The sequence below is a fragment of the Myotis brandtii genome, unplaced genomic scaffold (genome assembly GCF_000412655.1).
Source record: "Myotis brandtii unplaced genomic scaffold, ASM41265v1 scaffold902, whole genome shotgun sequence".
NCBI lineage: Eukaryota > Metazoa > Chordata > Mammalia > Chiroptera > Vespertilionidae > Myotis > Myotis brandtii.
In genome coordinates this window covers 1,598,718-1,606,987 of record NW_005371709.1, presented here as the reverse complement: position 1 = coordinate 1,606,987, position 8,270 = coordinate 1,598,718, and the positions used below count along the sequence as shown (strand labels likewise).

At 42.8% G+C, this 8,270-nt stretch overlaps 1 protein-coding gene and 1 pseudogene across 1 annotated transcript in view; both read right to left on the bottom strand.

Annotated features, from left to right (window-relative positions):
- HPSE2 (heparanase 2 (inactive)) overlaps positions 1-8,270 on the bottom strand; it is a 530,799-nt gene that overhangs the window by 261,300 nt on the left and 261,229 nt on the right. The gene's annotated exons all lie outside the window — the stretch shown is intronic.
- Positions 3,957-4,469, bottom strand: LOC102239380 (annotated as a pseudogene).

Genomic DNA, 8,270 nt, shown 5'->3' with positions numbered 1-8,270 from the left:
GTGGCCCATGCACAGAAGTCGGTATTTTGTGGAAGAGCCACACTCAAGGGGCCAAAGAGCCGCATGTGGCTTTCGAGCCGCAGTTTGCCGAGCCGCAGTTTGCCGACCACTGACCTAGACAAAGCCAGACTGGTAATGCTTTTACTTTACCTTATCTTCTAAGAAAGCTGGGAGAAATAGATTAGGAGGTAAACCAAAAAGGGAGATTAAAATGACAAAATTTATGATTTATCATGAACGTACCATGTCAGCAAGACTGGTGTCCAACTATAGTAGCCTCCACTATCAAAACTGGAAGAACTAATCCTCTTTCATTTACACTGGAAGACTGAATTGGCAATATGACTATATATATAACCCAGCATCATTTCTAACAATGTACAACTGAAGAAAGAAACGGAAGAAAGAAGTTGGGACAGCAAGATAGGCTTTTCTCCCTACTTAACACTAGAGAGCTGCTGACTTTCTTGAACAAGGGCTGAAAAGTTTCCTATCTATATATATAAAACCCTAATATGCAAATAGACCAAACAGCGGAACAACCAAACAACCGGTTGCTATGACATGTGCTGACCACCAGGCAGCACACATGGAACATGGGGGACGTTGGCAGCAGATGGCAGAGAGCAGAACATGGCGGGTGTTGGCTGCAGCAGGATGGTGGAGCAGGTGAGCAGGAGGCGCCAGACCAAGGCAGGGCACCAGTCGCTGTCATCGGGGTGAGCCTCTGGTGGTTACTGAAAATTCTTTGCTCCCATGCACCGCGGTCCTGTCCGGCACTCACACCTGCTGCCGGCGCTGGACCCGCTCGCACCCGCTGCCAGCACCGGAGCCACTGCTTGCACCTGCTGCCGGCACCAGCCCTAATCACTCAGTGCCATCAGGGGGTTTGAGCAGCTGCTGGCCCCAATCGCCCCTCAGGGCTTCTCCACCTCCCCCTGCTCCTGAGGAGTAATCAGGACAGCAGCCACTGCTCGCACCCACCGCTGACAGCGCCGGCCCTGCTCGCACCCACTGCTGGTGCCAGCCCCAATTGCTCCACACTGTCAGCAGGTGGGAGTGGGGCCAGCGCCGTCAGCGGGTGGGAGCAGCGGCGGTGGGAGCGGGGCTGCCGGCAGACAGGGGACCGGGGGCCGCAACAGGAGGGACCAAGGGGGGGCACGGAGGATGGGCTGAGACCCACCCCTGTGCCCACCACAGCCTTGAGGCCCACAGTTCCTTTCAAGGTACACGAATTCATGCACTCGGCCCCTCATATGCATATAACATTCATTGGACCACTTCTTTATTTGTTTACACAGTTTCAAGGCCCTCTGCTGGGCTATCTGTAGTCTGGCTAAGCTCCAAAACAAAAGTTTTAAAATGTAAATTAAATACAAATGGCAAAAGCCACATATCTGAATAGTTACAAATGAAAGTCACAGAGACATTTTCATAAATATCCTTGTCATTAATCTTCTTTGAAAAGTTATTATGCAATAAGCAAGTTACGGAAGGCCAAACCATTTTATTCTCACAGCTAAATGAGGAGGAACAGCAAAACTTCCCCTAAAAGTTCTGAGCATTTATAGAGGGCTTTTGAACAACTCGCATACACACGCACTTGCACACACACACAAACACACACACACACACAAAGAGGAGATGCTTATGTTTTCCATAAACTAAATAATACATTCAGGTGAGAAGCAAGGTGCTTCAGTAAACAAAGCTCCCCAAGATATGAGTTCTAATCCAAGTTCTCTCAGTCAATGTCATTGCCTTGATATTGACAGTAGACAGAAAAATAGAGCTTCCTATCTTTATCTGCCGGAAGCCGGTCCACCCTTGCTGCTTGACACAGTCGCTGCAGGGAAGAAACATCTGCACAGCTTATGTTTCAAGGGACCTGGCGTATATAGCATATGTTTGCTCCCCCTCTTAGCGCTATGTGTTTTAACCAGGACCACCTCCCCGAGGAAGGTTGTTTCCCCAGGTGAGGATTTTTCCCTGGAGTTAGGGATTAACAGGACTAAGGAAGAGAATAAATCAGTAAAACCCCCTAGTGTTACAGAAATACTATGTACTACTTATGAAGCACTTGGTCTAAGACTGTTGGCAATCCATTTGGGACTTGTTGGGCCCACATCCCCAGGGGTCTGCCCACCAGGGAAAGCACCAAAGCCTATACCCCTGGAGACCCACCGACACAGGGCAGTCCCAGGGAAGGCAAGCAGCGAGGCTGGGAGGACATAACCTTTACTGGGTAGGATAATCTCCTTCAGTCACTTCCTTGTAGCTTATCAGTAGAGCAGTGACCTTGGAATAGCCCTTATAATGGAACACAGAGATTAACCTAGACAAGATTAAAATGAACAGAACTAGATAGAGACAGGATTTTTGGCAAAGGTCAGATAAGAAACTATGGAAATGAAACAAGAAACTGTAGAAGGTTACCCAAAACATACCATGATGTGATTATAGAGGCATGCTTATAGGATTGAATGGTATAAATACAGATGTAACAGGACAATAGAAAAAGAACCTGGCTATGCTGATCAACTAAACACTGTCTCCGTGTCATTCCTTCTTCACCAACTCTGTCCACACCTTTGGGAACGCCTGGACCTGCTGGGGCAGGACACCAACATTTATCTGTTTCTCATTCCCTTTTCTCTCTCTCTTTTTAAAAATCTCATCTCCTTATCTCTTCTTCTTTTTATCTCCTCTCCTTTCCATACATATCATTAGGAAAAATGTTTTGGTATAGTGAGTTGGCATGGTTTAGAGTGAAATGGCCAAGAAAAAGTAAAAGTGCTATATCCCCATTAGCCCTACCTACCCACAATAATCTCTTCCTTGGCACCAACTATTTCATACATTTAGAACTTGAATATATATATGAATCCTAACAAAAACAGAGCAGTTAGAAAGACACAATTGATAATGTTAAGCTAGAAGAGATGACCTGACTCTCTATTTCTCACTAACTGCATGACTTTGGGCCACTCATGTATCTGTTCTGAGCTTCAGTTACTTTATGTATAAAATGGAACTAAAGGTCCTAAACATCTCACACATAATGTATGTGAAATTGTTTTGTAAACTGTAAAGGGCTAGACAAGTGAAAGGGAATAGTATTCTCTTCTTCTCTCTGGCCTTTTCTCTAATTCTAAGTAGGCTAATAAAAAAAAATCTAGACAATAAGCAAGACTTGTGTATCTCAATAATTTTTTAAAATTATATTAAGAAAAGCCAACTGGAATAATATAACAAGAAAAGTTTCCCCTTGTCCTTTACTCTGGGAATTGAGAGCTTAAAGGCAAAAAAAAAAAAAAAAAGAGAATTCAAAAGTGAAGGTTTCTTGATGTCCTCTGCTCTTTCTCTTAATTTCCTCTAGATTGATTTCCTTATATTGCACATTTCATGCACACTTTGCATCATAATGACTATTTTATGGGTTGATGATTCTTTTATGAGAAATGGTTTTCTGTGTAGTCAAGCAGAGAGAGAATTGTCTCAAGGTTCACTTACAAAAAAATCAATTGTGAATTGCTAAATGTACGGCTCACACAGAGAAGATTGAAATGTGTTTTTTTGTTTTGCTTTCTTTTCTTTTTTTTTGTTTTAATGTATCATTAGGTATTAATGTCAGCATTTCTTTGCTTGTCAAGGCCAAGTCATGACATTTCAACTCTCAGGGAATGAAATGACTCTAAAGACCCAGTAGTCTAATAATCTATAATTGAGGTCACTAGATTAAATAATTTTCCTCCTCTTCCTCTGCCTCCTCCTGCTCCTCCTCCTCCTCTTGTCCCTTCTCCTTGTGCTCCTCCTCCTCTTCCTCCTCTCCTCCCCCTCCTCCTCCTCCTCCTTCTTCTCACAAAGTTTTCTTTAATTACGCTTTGGGGGGAAGGGACACCATACTTCCACTCAATTAAGAGAAGCATTTTTATCAGCACAGAGGTCTTTTTTTATTTTTTCCCACTTATCATGCCATGAATTCATAGGGAATGGGTTCCAGCAGCTCAGGCTCCTTTCCATTGGTTCTCACAAAGTGTGTTTCTCTGGGTGGAGCAGGCTGACGCTTCAGTTGAACCCAGGTTACTTTCTTTTTGGCTTCCTTCTTTTTCCGATCATTTTCCTTCACACGTTTCAGGAAGCTATCTCGGCTCTTAGAGTGCTTAATATGCTCAATACGTACATTCATTCTCTTGGCAAGAATCTTGCCCTTAACTTGCTTGTTCACAATAATGCCCACTGCATGCTGGGTGATATTGTAGACTCTTCCAGTTTTGCCATGGTAACATTTGTGGGGCATTCCTTCTTGAACAGTGCCCATTCCCTTGATGCCCACAATATCACCTTTCTTGTAGATTTGCATATATGTGGCCAAAGGAACAACTCCATGTTTTCTAAAGGCCTAGAAAACATATAGCGAGTGCCTCTCCTCTTTCCCTTTGAGTTAGTCATTTTGACGAACTACTGGAAGATGGAAGTTCCGGCCGAAAGGCTTAAATAACTTTCTTTAATTGGAGTTTAGCAAACATGTATGAACCTACTGCTACACACAGGCAGTATGCTAGGGGGAAGTGCGGAAAGACAAATATGAATGATAGATATAACTAGGCCTTAAGGATATAAAATTCCAGTAGGCAGAAGAGGGAAGGACATACAACATGTAAGGAGCATACAGGGGAACATATGAAAACCAGAATTTAGGGCACTAAAGAGGGGGAGACACTACTAGTGAGGGGCAAGAAAACCAAGCTTCTATTCTAAACCACTAAAGTTCCTTATCCTATATAATAAAAGGGTAATATGCAAATAGACTGAATGGCAGAACAACCAATCAAAGCATAATATGCTAATGATATGCTAAGGCTGCTCAACCGCTCACTATGATGTGCACTGACCACTGGAGGCAGATGCTCCAACCAGTAGAATAGATTGCTGCTGATTGGGACTGAGCGAGATGGGCCGGACACACCCTTGAGCCCTCCAGTGGTCCCTCCCAGGCCCGATCGTGCACTGCTGGGGTCCCTCAGCATGGCCTGGGCCCTCTCGCAATCTGGGACCCCTCGGGGGATGTCGGAGAGCTGGTTTCAGCCTGATCCTGCAGGCCACTCCCCTTGGGAAGGCGCCAGACACAGGGCTCATGGCTGGTGAGTGCTACTGCAGCAGCTCAAGCCTCTCCTGATCAGGACTGATTGGGCACGAGCCCACGGCAGGCACAGTGGGCTGGGATGAGCAGGAGCGGCAGGTAGGAGCTGAAGGTGGCATTGGACTACGGGTTTCGGCCCGATCCCTGCAGGCCACCCACAGGGACCCCACCTGTGCACAAATTGGTGCAGCGGGCCTCTAGTAGATAACATTCACCTATTATATCCAATAAAGGCACTCTGACCACTGGGTACACTGGCACTTGGATCTAGTAATCTTGGTTCTTGGTATTCATCACTTTGAGTATTTCTTGCCACTCCCTTCTGGCCTGCATAGTTTCTGTTGAGAAATCAGCTGACAATCTTATGGGTACTCCCTTGTAAGTAACTAACTGTTTTTCTCTTGCTGCTTTTAAGATTCTCTCTTTGTCTTTTGCTCTTGGCATTTTAATTATGATGTGTCTTGGTGTGGTCCTCTTTGGATTCCTTTTGTTTGGGCACAGTTGAAAACCAACTACAATTGAGGGATGAGATGAGGGGGAAAAAACCTACTATCTCTGTGGGTGGGGCAGGAAACAGTCCTGGGTTCAGATCATCAAAGATTCTCTATCATCCAGGATGAGGTAGAATCACTGATGAGAAAGCCTCACCTCTGAGACCCAGGGACACAGTACTTATCTAAGACTAAGGCTGAACCAGGACAACATAGAATGATCCCCTTGACCCTTGTTTTTCCCAACCAAGCTAGCAAGCACACAGTCATCTCACATGTAGCTATCCATTGTCCCCTTAAAAATCAAAAACATTGTAATAGAAACTACTTTAGTATTATTTCCACAGGAGAACCCTTGCTACTTAAGGAAGCCACGTATGGCCAAGACTCAATGATCCAGCTTACTTGCACAGGTAGAGAGAATTTCATATCTATATTTTGTAGCCAGACAAAATATGTAATATATTTTGACAATATATGTAATAGAAAAATAAAACATGCTTATATGTTTGTGTAGGCTAGAAAATAGCTCACTACAATGTAAAGGCAATTCAGCCCTCCAATTGCTAGTTGGAGTAGAACAGTATGATCCTTTTGGGGCAACAAATATTTCTTTACTAGAGGCCCGGTGCACAAAATTTGCACACGGATAGGGTCCCTAGTCCTGGCCGGCGATCAGGGCTGATTGGGGCCTTCCGGCTTCTGGCCAGGGCCTTCCTTCCAGCTGCTGGTCAGGGAACTCCCTTCCCCAGCTGCTGGCTGCTGGGGTGGGGGGGGGGGGGGGGGGCTTCCTTTGTTCTGTGCTGCCCCTTGGTAGTCAGCACATGTCATAGCGAGCGACTGAACTCTTGGTCTCCTGGTCGAACTCCCGAGGGGACAATTTGCATATATATATGATCGGTTAAGAACACTGAACACTATAAGTTTTAAGTCATTCCCCAAAGTATATTAATACAAGTACAATATTTACAACAGAAAAGGATGTTTTAAAATACAGAATACTAAACACACACACACACACACACACCAAATCAAGTTCCAAAGACAAAAAAAAAAAATCTACAGCACAGATCTCAATGGAGTTATGTCTTACACTAGAAAGAAAATTATATTAATGACCAGAAGCAAAGATGAGAGTTAAACGCATTTGACTTTTAGTAAAGATGTATTAATAATGAAGTTACCTGGGGACCTGACCTAGGATAGTTTTATTTAACATTTTTATGCATTATCTGAAACAGGAATGCAAAGTGGAAACTTCACATTTGTGGAGTACAGAATCTCTTTCTAGTTTTAAGATGTCAAAGAAATCAGAAAACACAACATAATATGATTTCATAAAACACTGTGAATAGAAAAAATTGTGGAGACTAAACTATTTGAATAAGACATAGTTTATAAAAACACAATATTGAAAAAAATAAAAACACAATATTGATTTTAAATGAAAATAATAATAGCTATCAAATAATAACCATAGCTATTAGTAGTTATCAAGTATCATATACATCCTCTCAATCCTTAACAATCTTCACAATAGTTATTCTTCCTATTTTACAAACAAGCTAACTGAGGCTTGGAAAGTTTAAGTAATTTGCCCAATGCTACAACAATGATTATTGAATGCGGCCTGTAAAAAAACAAACAAACAAATCTGATACATAATTATTAAGCTTTGTTTCCTTGCAACTTTAAATATCTAAAATATTTTTAGGGCAACTAATAGAAAACCAAATTTGGCAATAGGAATTTCATCCCTGTACTTGGTAGGTTGATTTCCATGATCTTAAGGCCACAACCATCAGCAGGAAGTTAGAGAATAGTTAAGTTTAGAGAAGAAATAGTGGTCTGTACCAGAAACTGAAAGTTGGAGAAGGAAAGTTGCTGAAAAAGCCTCTTTAGAATTGTATGGAAGGCTGCCAAACTCAATGTTACTAGTATATGTGAGTTGGTATTACAAATTATTTGTAAGGGGAATGAATTCCTGAGAAATCTGTTCATGATAATGTATCTGTGAATAAAATCAACCAGCAGAGGGGGCTGCTAAAAGAATATATAGTAGAGCAGCGGTTCTCAACCTGTGGGTCGCCAACCTGTGGGTCGTGACCCCTTTGGGGATCTAACAACCCTTTCACAGGGGTCGCCTAAGACCATCGGAAAACACATATATAATTACATATTGGGTTTTTTAAAATTAAATCTTTATTGTTCAGATTATTACAGTTGTTCCTCTTTTTTTCCCCTATAGCTCCCCTCCACCGGGTTCCTACCCCACCCTCTGCCCTTACCCCCCCCCACCCACTGTCCTCATCCATAGGTATACGATTTTTGTCCAGTCTCTTCCTGCACACCCCCACACACCCCTTTCCCCCGAGAATTGTCAGTCCACTCCCTTTCTATGCCCCTGATTCTATTATATTCTCCAGTTTGTTCTGTTCATCAGATTTTTTATTCACTTGATTTTTAGATTCACTTGTTGATAGATATGTACTTGTTGTTCACAATTTTTATCTTTACCTTCTTCTTCTTCTTCCTCTTCTTAAAGAATACCTTTCAGCATTTCATATAATACTGGTTTGGTGGTGATGAACTCCTTTAGCTTTTTCTTATCTGTGAAGCTCTTTATCTGACCTTCA